General features: G+C 40.3%; 1 protein-coding gene across 1 annotated transcript in view; it reads right to left on the reverse strand.

Moving 5' to 3' along the window:
• Positions 1-16,068, reverse strand: part of LOC145390374 (corticotropin-releasing factor receptor 1-like) — a 427,528-nt gene that overhangs the window by 89,464 nt on the left and 321,996 nt on the right. The window lies entirely within an intron of this gene.

Consider the following 16,068-nt stretch of genomic DNA (forward strand, 5'->3'; position numbering starts at 1 on the left):
TTATTAAAATTTGAAAATGACTAGTTCCGTCCTACATTGAGGACACTGGGCGCCAATCAGATAGAAAGAGAGAGAGAGAGAGAGAGAGATTACACGTTCTTACGTTTGTGGAAAATTTTTGATGCTCAAGCTGAGAATCGAACCCCAGACCTCCAGACAGATGTCAGACACCATTACCACTACACCATGGCGTGATAAATGCCATGCGACCTGAATTCTGTGAAGAACCAGGTAAATCAGTTATGAGTGGATATTTTTCAACCCCAACCCATATATTGATACACATTTCAGACTTATCAGGATTCTTGCTAAGCCACACGCATCTCGGCAAGTGATTTAGCAGTTTTAATCTACCCCAGCCAGTACACAAGCGTCTTCCTATATGTTGAAAAACAAACACTACGAGTGCGTACATTATGTGGAAAGTTTTTGATATAGATAGATTGATAGATAGACAGAAAGGCAACATTTCATAGAGAGGACGATAAACACCGAAGCATAGGACACAGTACAATAACTCTATTTAATGTTGTCCAAGGTGAGGTGGGAAGACACTGGGTGGCACCTTTACCGCCCACATCAGTCACTGATATACGGTTTAAGAAGTGGTACACTATACACTGTACTGAATTTCACCCACAGTCACTTGAGAGAGAGAGAAAGAGAGAGAGAGAGAGAGAGAGAGAGAGAGAGAGAGAGAGAGAGAGAGAGAGAGAGAGAGAGAGAGAGAGCATGGAGAGTAGAGTTTCAGGTCGGGGAGTTAATGGTTTGTCAGCCATGTGGAAATCAGATGGTGTGCAGGTGTAGGAAAGCTAGGGTGAGTAGATATCGAGGTGGATGTATGAGTGAGCCCTGAGGTTGATGGGGGGGTGAATATCATGGGGAGTGAGTAGATGGATATCGGGATGAATGAATGAGTCAGCAACGGTATCAGACTCTTTTGGCCGCTACCTTCACGAGTCATAGTTATAGTTTGGATATAATGGTCGAGGAACAAGGCTGGGAGAGAATGTGTCTAGGGGAGGGAAGTGGAGGAGGGGAAATAGATGAAGGAACGAGAGAAGGAGGGAGAAGTAAGAAAGGGAGAGGTGATTATGTGATTACTGATAAGGAGGAGTAGAAGATAAACAGAGTCTGAGAAGAAGAGAGTGGGAAAAATAAATAAAGGATCCAGAGAGATCTATATAGAAGAGTGAAGAGAAATATGAAGACAGTAACGAGAAAAGCGTCCGAGGAAAATAGATAGCCAACAGGAATTACAAAGGAGAAAAAAGTAGCATTGCTGGGGACGGGGAGAGGAATATGGAGACAGTATAAAGAGCAGGGAAATAAAGATTAACAACCAAAGAAGGACAGGAGAAGGTCGTAATAAAGCAGAGCAGGTGAAAGAAGTATACCATGCATTACCAAGTCCCCTGCCGGATGATAACCATACATGTACACTCTGCATACAATGTACGTATACAAGCTCCCGACCTTGTTTGAGCCCAAAGTATGACCTTGACCTTGGGAGAAGATGGCTGGTTGTGCAGCGCGACACACACGCCAAGGTATGGAGAACAGTTGTGTGAAGTTACATCAGAATCTGTCCATGCATATGGAAGTTACAGAGAGGACACGAAACTGCGGACGGACTGACTGAAGTGCTGACGGAACCGCACAAACCCATAGTCCCCTACAGGTTTGACCGGTAGGGGTCTAATAAAATGTGGAATGTACGCAGGTAATTAGGGGGACAGACTAAAGAGCATATGAATAATGAACAAAATGTTGATTACTGTGGGAATATGAGAGAGGTAAGGGATTCAACAAGTAGATATAATAGGAGAGGATAGAAGAAGGATGAAGAAAGAAGCGAAAAGGAAGGATAAAGATAACAGAACTGTGAAGAAAAAAGAAACACGGAAAATAGAGACGAATAAAGAAGACAAATACACACAGCTGAAAAAGACACTGATGAAACGAATATATGACAAGAAGCTGTCCCACGGCACAGCAAACCCGTTAGTGCTGATGTTTAACACAGCAGGATATCTAGGCAATGATGTTACATATCAAATTTGGAGTAAATCGGGTGGAAATTGGCGATTTTACGTCCGATTCTAATTTTAGGTCCGACCCACCTGACACTGAATCCTGTACCGCTAACTAGTGGGTGACCCTCCCTGATGTAATGAGCCATGTTAAAGGATGCAGATTTGAAAGATGCACCTTTAGGTTTTGGTTTCATGTCGATATGACGAATTGGAAAGGAATTATGGTGGAAAAAAAAAATCATTTTACATTTTTCGGGCACAAAACATAATCAGGTGATCAGAAGGTCACAGACCATCCTCCTTGTAATATTAGCCAAAATTGCATCAAACGTTTTCACGTACGATTGTTAACAGACAGAAACACAGACGGACATACCAACCAACAAACAGACAGACAAACCGAGTGGAAACATTACCCGTCCTGGAGCCCATATGGGGTGGGGACTGATAAAAAGAAAATGCTAACTGGATATCAGCCAAAGGGATTGGCAAAAAATATATATATATATATATATATATATATATATATATATATATATATATATATATATATATATATATATATATATATATATTTACTCTCATCTTAAATGTCAGGACCAACTGCCTAACCCTGGGCTCCTACGCTCCTCGTGGGGCAATGTAGGACTGGATGATATATATATATATATATATCATCATCATCATCTAACCCAGTGCTGCCCCATGAGGGGCGTAGAGCCCGGGGCTAGGCAAGTTGGTCCCGACATTTAAAATGAGTGACCAGCCTCACTCATCCCTGAATGGCATTACGTGAGAAAAAAAAAAATCCCTAGGAAATACCCCTGCCAGGGCTCTATCGGACTGGAGCTCGCAACTCCCATAAAACCACCAGACTCCATAATTTGACTGTATGGTTACCACCCAGCGTAGTACGTAGTTTCCTTGTATAAAGGAAATCATTGGTTCATCACTCAGAGTAGCGTCGCCCGTAGACAGAAGGAATAGGAAAAAAAAATGAAGAAAAGAAAGACAGACGGGGATGGAAGGAATGAAGGAAGAAAGAGAGCAACTGGCAGTCACCATAGAGGTGAGTGGATATACAGTATATATATAGGAGAGAGAGAGAGAGAGAGAGAGAGAGAGAGAGGGTGGGGGAAGGGTCAGTACCACAGTAATAATGCACCACATTGTGGAAACAGAATGAGTCCTTCATTTTCTGTCCCTGCATATGGAGCACAAATTGCAGAAAATTGCTGTTGGTCCATGTACGATATTCAACATGAATAAACAGTTAGTTCGTGTATTGCGTGTCAACACAGCGACAGCATCCTTACAGAGGAAAAATATAATCATTACATATGACTTCTGTAGCTATATATAGACATCGTGGTGACACTGGATTTACGTCAAGAGAAGAGGTTTTGGTATATGTTTATGATTTTATCTTTTCTTTTATCTAGTATCCTAGCAAGGGTACCCGGGACTGCCGGGCCAAAAAGGCGAAAACTCTAATCCTATTTGTTCTAGTTCAGTCTTTCTTTCTACTCCTGACAGACCATAAGTACCACTTACGCAATTAAAGAGGAATTATCAGAGGTCCAGGAACTTTCAATTTCAGCCTTCTCAGTCTAACATACAGTATTTGTGCGCACTTGTTTACTGTTACCGGTGAAGTCAAATGACCTCCGATCGGTGACCTCAAATGACCTCGGAAGTCAACCTCAGGTAGCTTATGTCGTAACCGGAGGTCATGTGAGTCTCCATTCAAAAAATTTGACTGCTGGGTACAGTCATTCGAGCGTGTATTACCGGTGACCTCAAATGACCTCCGACTGGTGACCTCAAACTATCTCGGAGGTCAACCTGACATAGTCTACGTCCGAACCTGGGGTCATGTGAGTCTCCATTCCGAAAAATAGACTGTTGGGTCCAGTCATTCGGGCGTGTATTACCGATTATCTCAAATGACCTCCGACCAGTGACTTCAAATGACCTTGGAGGCCAACCTCATATAGCCTATGTCCGCACTAGAGGTCATGTGAGTCTTCATGCCAAAAATTGGGCCGCAGGGGTACCCGGCGTTGCCCGGGCCAAAAAGACGAGCACAACCAGTGACCTTCAGAGCCGTTTTCACAGTCGTCCCTAACCTTCTGGGCCCGAACGTGTGTCGGGCCCGAACCAAAAGCACCTTCGGATTTCACAGTCGCTCCGGATGGCTTTTGGAAGCTTACTAACGTGGGGACGTCTGCCCTTGTTGATGCGGTAGGGTTGATAGCTCTGGGTGGCGAAAACACTTTCCATATGTAAAGAATATTTAGAAATTGGAATGTAATGGGTGTGATGAATAACATGGCTGGAAAATCCACTTCACACAATTCTTACTATTATATTCAGGCGTGAAGATATTCGTAGGAATGCAGCCAAAATAACGAATAGGAATCGTCATTGGAATGAAGAGCTAGCTAACGGGAACCTCACCACACTCCTACTTGAAATCGGAAGTAAGCTGAATCCTGATGATTGCCAAGTATTGTAAAAAAGGCTTATGTAAAAATAACCATGAAGTAATATATATAACGTCTAATGAGTGATGGTGTGGTTTATTAACGGATTTACTATTAATACATGAACATTTTCTTTTCTAAACGGGGTGTTAGCTACACCAACTTTTATATCGGGTATCAGATATTAGAATTTTCATGAAAATATGCATTAGACAACGATTCTCGTATTTCTTTCGGGTCCGTTTGTCGTGGAGCCTCCACCAGTCTGCGAAAGGCTAGTATTCGGATACATGGTAGAAAGTCTCATAAAAATACACATATATATATTTTTATCAATACCGGCTGTGTTTTTTACCCCAGAAATATTACGTTGGGTATATAATATTGAAATAATAATGAAAATATGTTACGTGTAAGTATTCTTCTACTTTTTTACTTTCGGGACCGTCTGTTGGGGAGGCTGCAGGCCCCCCAAGAATGTTCCAGTAATTTGTTCGGGCCGTCCCGATTACCGTCCCCAACAGAGGCCTCGGAAGGCTGGTTGAGGGCGACTGTGGAAACGAAAACGTGTGTTCGCAGGCGAGTAGGCTGTTGGGGACTGCATTAGGGACGACTGTGAAAACGGCCCTAAATGACCCAGATCAGAATTTTGACCACCCTAAAACCATCCTTAGGTCACTCTGATTCAGAATGTATATGACCCATGGTTTGGGCATGACTGAAGGACAAATAAACAAACAAACAATGCGGCTCTTATCTCTCTCTCTGTATATATATATATATATATATATATATATATATATATATATATATATATATATATATATATGTATGTATATATATATATATATATATATATATATATATATATATATATATATATATATATATATATATATATATATATATATATATATCTGTCACGATCTTTAGGCATTACGACGAAAAATATTGGCCAGGATTGTTTGTAGCTTTATATAGCCTACTCATGTACCCCTATAATTTCATTGCTTCGTGACGAATAGAGGATCGATACACTAATGGAGTGGAGGATTGGGAGAGTGAGAAGTGTGAATTGTGTATGAGCATGCATGGACAGTGTACGGAAGAGTGTCGTTCTGTTGATGAATGATGGGCGACAGAGAGAAATGAGAGATTGTATACTGTATATGCCACCTCAAGGTGCGTGCATGTCAATTTTCAGTCTAGGTGGGTGAAAGTGGCGGTGATTGTTGTGTATGCTCCTTGCATCTATAGGAGTGAGGAAAAAAAATAAAAAGACAGATTTGGGGACCAGCTCAATGGAGTGAGAGGACAGAAGCCCAGGAGTTCCAGGGTATGCTTGGTGACATGAATGGGAGACTTGACACCGGCCCTGTTAATTATGTATAGGGTACCAGGGAAGAATAAAAACATGACGACTGAAGGACTTAAGAAAGGAGACTAAACATTTCTGGCTCATATTTTCAGCACGAAGACATACACAAATGTTCATAGTAGAGGGATGCTGATGTGAATGCTGAATGCAGCGTGGCTGATATGTGCTGGGAGAGAGAGAGAGAGAGAGAGAGAGAGAGAGAGAGAGAGAGAGAGAGAGAGAGAGAGAGAGAGACAGACAGACAGACAGACAGACAGACAGACAGACAGATGACTGGGATTGCTATTGATGCGAGGGAGGTGAGAATATGATAATGGTTCACCTGGTGATGATGTGCAATTATACGTAGAAGGAGCATGGAGGATAAAGATAGAGGAAAAATTATTGTGCAATATTCCTTAAATGAAAGGGAAACTAACAAACAGAGGAGATGCAGATGAATACCAGGTAAAGGCAAAGGAGGAGTTAAGAGCCGATGAACTGGAAGGAAATGGATGTGAAAAAATTGCGGGGAGCATATAGTGAGTGTTTGTATGAAAATGCTATGGTGATTTGTGGCGTCTCGAGGTTACCAATACGAAAATTGGACATTTGGCAAGAATGAATACAAGAGAGAGGATCATTTGAAGAAAGGGGCCATCTTACTTATAGTAATGAGCCTGTGAAGAGACTAGTAAGGAGAGGAAGAGAAAATTGGAGAGAGGCAAATAATGGTCCTGGACATACAATGAACCTAAAATCTCCTGAAAATACCAAAATATTATAGAAAGAGGTGAGAAAAACTGTAGAAATGAGAGCTTAAAAGAAGCTGAGAAAATATTTGGGATGAAAGAGGAAGGATTCTAGTAAATGGACGTGAAGAAGGAGGGAAATAAAAAGAATAGTTTGAAAGCCTGATGAACAGGAATAGTGAGAACAGGCACGAGAAAGAAAGAACAGGTTTGGTGGTGTGTAGAAAAGGAATGTCTATCTATCTATCTATTGGCAGACGCCTCAATTCCGTTCGGGGGGCCACAAACAAATCGCCTCCATGTCGCCCTGTCCCCCGCCATTTCACTGCCCTGCTCCCAACTCACACACCCCTCTCTCATATACCTCTCCACCCCATCCCTCCATCTCATCCTCTGCCTCCCCCTCCCTCTCCCCCCCTCCACCTCATTCACATACACTCTCTTCTTCAGTCTCTCACCCTCCAACCTCTCCACATGGCCAAACCACCTCAGTGTATTACTCCTAACGCTCCCTATCACATCCACATCCACACCACAATGCTCCTTTATATCCTCATTTGTCAGCCTGTCTCTCCATGTGACTCCATAGGCTCCTCTTAAATAACTCATTTCCACTGCTCTCACTCTTGACTTGTGTCCTTCCAACAACGTCCAAGCTTCACTTCCATACGTTAGAGTTGGTATTACAATACTGTCATTTGGTAACTTTTTCTCTTCCATGCTCACTTCCCTGTTTCTTATCACTGCTTTCAAGGAACCAGCAACCTTTCTTCCCTGCTGTACCCTTTCAAGCACTTTACCCTCCAAACCTCTATCCTTACTCATCACACTACCCAAGTACTTAAACGTACTCACATTTTCCAATTCCTCACCATCCAATCTCGCTGTACATTCACAGACTTCACCTCTCTTAAAGACCATCACTTTACTCTTCCCTACATTCACCTTCAGATTATGTTTCTAACACACACTCCCAAACTCATCCACCAAGTCTTGCAGCTCCCCTTCGTCTTCATTCAACAACACAGTATCATCTGCAAACAACAGTACAGGGAGTTTCCAAACACTATCCTCTCTCACCACGGCCAATCCAACATCCACTACCCTACCTTGTACCTCTTTTATTACCCCATCCATGTACAGACTGAACAACCATGAATACATGACACATCCCTGTTTCAACCCAACTTTCAAAGAGAAAAATTCACTCAGTTCACCATCCACACGCACTGCAGCCTTAACACCATCATACATATTCTTCACAGCATTCAACAACTTCCCATCTACTCCATATATTCTTTATACTTTCCACAATTCTTCTCTATCCACCCTGTCATATGCTTTCTTCAAATCCATGAAAGCCGCATACAACTTCTTTCCCTTCTCTAGAAACTTTTCCACTAAAGATCTAAGAATGAATATCTGATCTACACAACCTCTTCCCTTCCTAAAGCCTCCCTGTTCTTCTCCAACTAATTCCTCTGTTCTTTCTCTAACTCTGTCAATAAGTATCCTACCATACACTTTTCCTATTATACGAAGAAGACAAATGCCCCTATGATTACCACACACTTCATTTTCCCCTTTTCCTTTGTACAAGGGAATAATTATACCTGACTTCCAATCCTCCGGGACTCTACCTTCCTCCCAGGCCAATCTGCACATCTTCCACATCCATTCTACTACTATCTCTCCCCCATGCTTCAGCAGTTCACCACACACTCCACCAATTCCTGGGGCTTTCCCCAATTTAACTTTCTTCATTGCTTTCACAACTTCTATCCTGCTGATTTCCTGTCTTCTCACCTCCCTCCTTCTCTCAGCCATTCCCCAGCCACATATACTCGCATTATTTCCATCCTCTATGTTCAACAATTCCTTAAAGCGTTCTCTCCATCTGCTCACTTGTGAAGGAATGTGATGCCAGGTAATATGACACGAGCAGATGTGACGAATGCTGTGAAATACTTGGAAAATGCCAAGACATTAGGTGTTGATGACACACGTAGTAAAATGATGAAAAGCAGTGAACAGACTGGAATAAAGTGCTTGCTGGACATATCTCTGAAAGCTCGGATGAATGGAACCATACCAACTAAGTAAAACAAGGCTGCGGTGGAACCTTTATACAAAATAAAAGTGATCAACATGAGTGCAGAAATATCTTGGTATAAATTAGGTGAGAGTACAGGAAAGGTATTATGGAAGAATTATTATAAAGATTTTTTTTTTTTTTTTACAGGAGATGAACAGAGGAAGCAAAAACTAACTAATAAGAAATAACTCTATACGTCAAATTACAGGAGTCCTCCATTCATAAAAAATATGTAACAGTTGGACTTGATCTCCTGTTGAAATGTGGAGGGAAACTAATCTGAAGAAGGGGATTCCAAACAGAAGCAGTCTGGGGCAAAAAGGAATTCTGATAGGCACAAGTTCTTCAACATGGCAGTGTTACAGTCCAGTCATGAGGACTACCAGATGCCCACGTAGCAATGGGGAAGGCTTGGCGAGGTAGGACTGTGGATGCAACTTTGAGCATTTGCAGTAAAAGTATAGATAAAATAATGCAAGGGAGACAACATTCATTTCTAATTGCTGAGCTATTATCTTTCTAGATTTGATTTGAATTATGTCCACTTGTTTTAGTGCAACCGTTCCACATCCACTCCATAAGGGTGAACAGTATGCAAGCTGAGAACACAAACGACTCCTGGAAAATAAAGTTAACTTTTTGTCAGTTAAGAAACTACGGATTCTGAACAATAATCAAAGTTTCTTTGACGCGGTTTTAGCAAGTGATCTGAGATGAGAGTCCAACTGAGGGTACTGTAAAGTGAAACACCAAGAATTTCAATACTTTTAGAGATAGGAGTATTCATTCCATTGAAGGTAATAAAGGAATCAAGAAGTTTCTGTTGGTAAACTGAATATACTGTATAGGGTTTTCCTAGCATTAAATGAGACGACATTATTCTGACTCCATTCAGTGATCTTAGATACGTCTTGAGTTGTGGAGGTTTCTTTGCGGAGATGGGTGTTGGAAATAGTGTAGAAAATTTTGTGAATCGGAGTTTAAGTGTGAAGGGACTGAGAAACGTTGAGTCATTGGCATAAGAGTGGATGGAAATTATGGGTGGTTGAGAAGAGAGATCAACCCTGGATACGTAAGCAGGGGTCTCCTAGACCGCAGGCCCTGAAAAAAAAAAAAAAAATTATATATAGATAGATAGATAGATAGATATACTATATATATATATATATATATATATATATATATATATATATATATATATATATATATATATATATATATATATATATATATATATATAGATAGATAGATAGATAGATAGATAGATAGATAGATACTATATATATATATATATATATATATATATATATATATATATATGAACTATAGGCCAAGGGATCTGTCCTTCTATCCACCTTCCTGACTAGTGAAGTCCTTCATGGAGATGATTAGATCTTTCCAGGAACTGGTTCTGATTTTGCTCAATAGAGCCATTGGGGTCTGTCAGACCCCAAGTTGCCTAACATGTTACGTCATTGGTCATTCCTTGTTTGCAGTTAATTTTCATTTCCTGTGTTTTTCCTTTTGTTTACAGAAAGTCCCAACATCTGTCTACAGCTGATGACCCAAGAGATTAAGATATTAGCTTTCGGTTTTGCTTGGGTTAAGGCCAAAATTAGCATATATAACATTTTGAATTGTTTTTTCAATAATTATGACAAAATATTCCTTCATTTAATCATTAATTTTTTGTAGCCTCAGTGAAAGAAAATGGCTTGAATTATTTCTCTGTTAAACCACATTTAAATAAATCAAACGTATTTTTTTTTTCTGTGGGGTCTGTAAGACTCTGTGTTACCTAACGTAGTTAAAAAAAAAAAAAAGCAATCTATCCTGGGGTAATATTAATGAGGAATAGGGTTGGGCCAGGACTGAACGTTGCGGCACACAAACGTTGAGTGGAAAATGGAATGTACCAGTACATCATCTACCTTCCGTCTTATGTTTTTGTAGCTGAGGTATGAGGAAACCAGTGTGACAAAAGATGAAAGACAGTAGGAAGGGAGTTTGGAGAGCAGGGAATGATGTCACATTGTGTCAAAAGCTTTCAAAATATCAAGGCCTACAGCATGCATTTTTCCTTCTTGGTCAACTGACTGATGAATTGTATGAGTAATGGGATTTAGTATATCAACAGTGGGTCTTTCGTGGTGAAAACCATAACATATGTCACTAATTCTCTCAGAGAAGAAGAGTATGTTTTCACCCCTATTTGTTTGTTTGTTTGTTTGTTTGTTTATTGTCTATTAGCAGGACTTTTCAAACACTGAATGAGAGATTTGGACCAAATTTGGTGGGTTGATACCCTGTGTCCAAGGAAACAGTCGATTAACTTATGGAACCGAGGTTTGTTAGTTTGTTTGTCTGTTAGCTGGATTACCCAAAAACCAAACGATAGAATTGAGCCAAATTTGGTGGGTAGACAGCCCATGTCATAGGAACAATCGACTAACTTTTGGGACCGATCCTGATCGTAATACAGATTCTGGATCCCGAAAACACTTTTTGTGAAACCCTAATCAGTGATGAGAAAACGTAATCCATTATGAAGAGTGCTTTGGAAATTACGTAGCACTTGTCAGAAAGATGCACTCCACTGAGTGCCTGTATAGTTAAGTTGTTGGACTGAAGATTTTCAAAAATGTGCTTACTAATAACAATCCCAAATACTTTTCCAAGAGATGTCATAGCCATTGGTCTGAACTGTCTGCTTGCATCTCTCCACCTCTACGTAGCACCCGTCTAGCAACAAACTCTCATCCCTTTTCTGTCCAGCTCTTTAATGCAAGAGTTAACCGTTACTCCCAATCCTTCATTTATGCAGCAGGTCAGCTCTGGAACTGTTCCCCTGTGTCTATATTTCCTACTTCTTATGATCTCCAGTCTCTCAAATACAGTGTGTCCAGGCATCTCAAAATGAACAGATCTTGAATTTGGCTCACTTTTGTATTGTTTTTCTTTTCTTTTTTCTTGGAAGGAACTGTTCGCGGTCTCCTAGCCTTTAGTTCCTTAGTACTTGCATAAAAACAAAAATTTTTAGAGATCAGAGGAACTTCCTTTCCTTGGAATTTGGAGGATGTTGGCTTCATTTCAAGAATTATGTAATGAAAAAGTTTGCTTGCATAGTCTGAAAAATTTTGTTAAAACGAAAGCAAGTTCTGGGGAACACTTTTTCAAACTACTGGAGGTATTCTATCTGGACCTTGAGCTTTGCTAGTTCACAAAGTGTCTAACAAAGAAACAACGTATCTAGTGTGTATCGTTAGTGAAGCAAATTCGAGAAAGACAAGTCTAGTACAAAAACATTCTAGCGGAATTCTTCTACGGTAGAATTTCTGGCAAACGTATTGACAAGAATGCTAGCTTCTCCACGAAGGTCACTTACAGTGTTTTCGTTTGAAAAAATTGGTAGGGAAATGGTTGATGACTTGTTAACGTTACTACTGAAAGAACGAAGAGTTGAGCAAAACATTCTATTGTCAGTAGGATTATTTAGTACCTTTGGTGCTTGAAGGTGAAGAGAGAATGATTTGGCGAGATTATCACTGTTTTTGCGTTGTTTCTGTTAACGTTAAAGTGATTGGGGGATTCTATTGCCTTGGCCTTGAAGTAAGAGTTATATGCTAAAGACTTTTCGGTTGTTGCTCGGGCACAATTTCTGTCGAACCATTCTGGTGTCTCCAGACTTTCAATAAATTGTTTACAGGGTATGAACAATTCCATTCCAGCTTGTACTGTTTCATTAATTTGGAATTGTGTGGAACTGATATCAATGGAGACAGCAGACTCCCATGGAATATCAGCTAGATAATTTCTATACCCATCCCAGCCTGCTCTATATGTGCCATCATGTCACCCTGATTGGTTCAGAATGGGTACGTTTGAGGCAATTTACGAATAAGGCTATGATGAGATCGTGGTTGGAGGATCCGAGTGGTGACAGTACCTTTTTCCTCTATTGATCTGTGTTATTTGTCAGGAATAAGTTCAAGAGATACGCACTATGGTCAGGGTTATCTGGTATTCTGGTTGATTTGGAAGGAAATTACCTGAAACCTGTTAAGAATTTTGCGGGAAGTTTGTTTAAGAGTAGAGAGCAGTCAAAGCAAGTGGTTTAACAACAGTCTTTGACCAAGACAAAGATGAGTGATGTCCCCATAGCTGTTCAATATTTACGTAGACAGAGTTATGAGAGAGGTAAAATAGTTAACAGGAACTTTCCAGAATAGTTTTTATTTTTGCTGATATATTTGAGCGCCATACCTTGAAGGTAAATGTAGGTAACAGTAAAGTGATAGTTACTGAAAAAGAAGATCAATCCCACTGTAATGTTACAGTGAACTGAGAGATACTTGCATTAGTACAAGAGCTGAAGCATGTGGATGTAGACTCAGAAAAGAGGCGTAAATGTGCAAAACAAGTGGGAAGTGGAGTGGCATAGGGAAGGAAGGTGGTTGCTGCCATGCAGACCTAGGTACGAAACAGATCTGAGCGTGGCAGCTGTAAGACGATTGCATGAAGGAGTACTAATATCCACACTAACGTACGGATATGACATTCTGGTGTGGCCTGACAACGAAAAATCAAGAGTTCGAGTGGTGGAAATTAGTCTCTTGAAAAATATGTGCGGAGTGCAGAATAGATGTGGAAAAATGTGATACGTGAAAGAAGTAAAGATGTCCGTATAGAACAGAGTTGTCAATAGAAGTGCATAGATGGTATGATCATATGGATAGATTGTCATAATGACTGCGGAGAAAAGGAATATACTGTATGTGAATGAATTATATCAAGGTGGTAAAAGGTGAGGCAGGCCAAGAAGAACGTGGAGAGCTGTAGTAAATGAGTGTAAGAATAAGAGGCATGGAAGCTGACGAGGCTAGGGAACTGACAAAAGATCGAGCTGGCTGTATGAATCTTGAACGGAGGAGTGCATACCAAGGGTCAGGTACAGTACTTTGTAAATAACCTGACATTTGTCATAATGTTAACTCTTTCTGACCGGTAGACATGAAGCTTCGTACGGGCATTCCCCTATCAGTTGGTGTCAGAAATCCGGTGCCATGAGTGGTGTGTGACTCACTTCACTGGGCATGCTGTTGAGTAGTTCTCCCACTATCCTTGTCTTTCCATTTCTTGCCATTCTTTACCTACAGTACACTACCTCACCTCACCTGCAGCTGAAAAAAGTGCCAGGATGATGATGATATAATATTTACCCTTATATTTTGAATTATATAATTAAACTTGCAATCGTTTTCAATATGTTAAGATTTGAGAGTACAAGCAGACTTCTAGAAAGAAGTAATACGAGGGATAGCAACATACTTTTCTTAGTGTATATTTCGATCCGTACATCTTCATAAAAATACATTTTAGCACACACACACACACACACACACACACACACACACACACACACACACACACACACACACACACAGATTTCTCTCTCTCTCTCTCTCTCTCTCCTCTCTCTCTCTCTCCTCTCACTCTCTCTCTCTCTCTCTCTCTCTCTCTCTCTCTCTCTCTCTCTCTCTCTCTCTCTCTCTCTCTGCAAAGTTTACTTGCGGCAAGTAAAACAAAAATGTTGCCTTTACTTTCACTTCCCGCTTAAAAGTTGCTTTCGCGAGCGGGCGAAATTAATGCAAAGTAATATCGAAACAGCACCACATTTTAAATTCAGTTTTCTCTTGGTGGTCGAAAAAGAAGCCAAGAAAACGACAAGAAAAATGGAAAATTGCGTTTAGTATTTGCTTTGCTTAATATGAATATTTTTTGCCCAGGTAATTGAATATGCAGAATTTGAAGTTACACATAAATAAAATTCAGGCTGTATGAAAAAAAAACTGTGTTTATACTATTATAAAAATTGGTTAAAAGAAAAAATTTATTCATACTGATGTACAGTTGCAGTCATCCGTTACACGTCTTGGGCTGAAACTAATGAAGCCAGATTCAAGCAGTTCCAACCCACTAATTACTGGTATCTTCAGCAAGCCAGACACAATAATCATAAAGGGAGTGTCACCATATATAGTATACCACCATGTCTGCCAGTCCTTCACCATTCGGCTGTCCCCCACTCCCCTGCAAATCACACCACTCTCATGTACATACCTCTCCACTCCGTCCCTCTACTTCATTCTTGGTCTTCCTTTCCCTCTTTGCTCCTCCACCTCCCCCACATGCTGTCTCCTAGTCAGCCTCCAAGCTTTGTTGTTTCACATGAACAAACCATCTTTGGGTTTTTCTCCTAACACTTTTCCACACATACACATCAACATCACAACGGTGTTTAACTTCCTCGTTAGCCTGTTTTTCTCTCCACGTTAATCCACATATACCTCCCACATGACTCATACCCAGTCCTCTCACTCCCGACATGTGTTCTTTCAAAAGGTTTCGAGCTTCAGTAACCTACGTGGATTTATATAATATACTGTAATCCATTTCCCTTACTATTAGCTTCTGTCCTTCCAACAGGCTCAAAAGCTTCTCGTTTCTACGTGAACCAGAACAATGTGAAATGACGCGGCAAGCTCTCTTTATGCTTTGACATAGTTATGAACTAGTGCAAAAGAACCGTGAACGAGGTGATACATGTATTGTGTGATTTTATTACACGTTATATGTTACATTTATTACAAAACCCTAGCTGGAAATTAGGCAGAGGTATTCGTAAAAAAAGAAACAAAGAAAGGAAGGAAGGAAGGAAGGAAGGAAGGGAGAAAGGAAGGAAGAAAGGAAGGAAGAAAGGAAGGAAGAGAGAAAGGAAGAGAGAAAGGAAGAGAGAAGGGAGGAAAGAAGGGAGAAAAGAAGGAAGGAAAGAAAAAGAATGAAGAAGAAGAAGTAAAAGAAGAACAGAAAAAAGATCACGAACATGAAGAAATCAAAAGCAAATTCAAGATCCATTCATTTCCAGATGTCTGGATGGACTGCCTTTTAAAGCACCGGAATCACAGGCACCAAGAAATACAGTCAAGGAAGACAGTTCCACAGTTGGTGTGTTGAGTATGGATTAACCCTTGCATAACAAAACTGGACAGAATAGGGAGTGAGAGTGTGTTACCAAACGGGTGCTACGTGCTCGCTGTAGTGGGGGAGACATGGAGGCATGCAATCACAGAGTTCAGAAGAGTAGTGGCTATTGAAGTAGCGATGATAGAGGATTTAAAAGGAATCTGTGAAAGGAGAGGAGTTGAAAAGACGAAGTGCCTCTGACATTGATAATGTTATTTACATGTAACTACATGTCGGCATAGGAAAATGTTATCCTGTGTGTGTGTGTGTGTGTGTGTGTATATATATATATATATATATATATATATATATATATATA

The sequence above is a fragment of the Coenobita brevimanus genome, chromosome 14, assembly GCF_032717465.1.
Source record: "Coenobita brevimanus isolate Jiangsu-jjx chromosome 14, ASM3271746v2, whole genome shotgun sequence".
Lineage (NCBI taxonomy): Eukaryota > Metazoa > Arthropoda > Malacostraca > Decapoda > Coenobitidae > Coenobita > Coenobita brevimanus.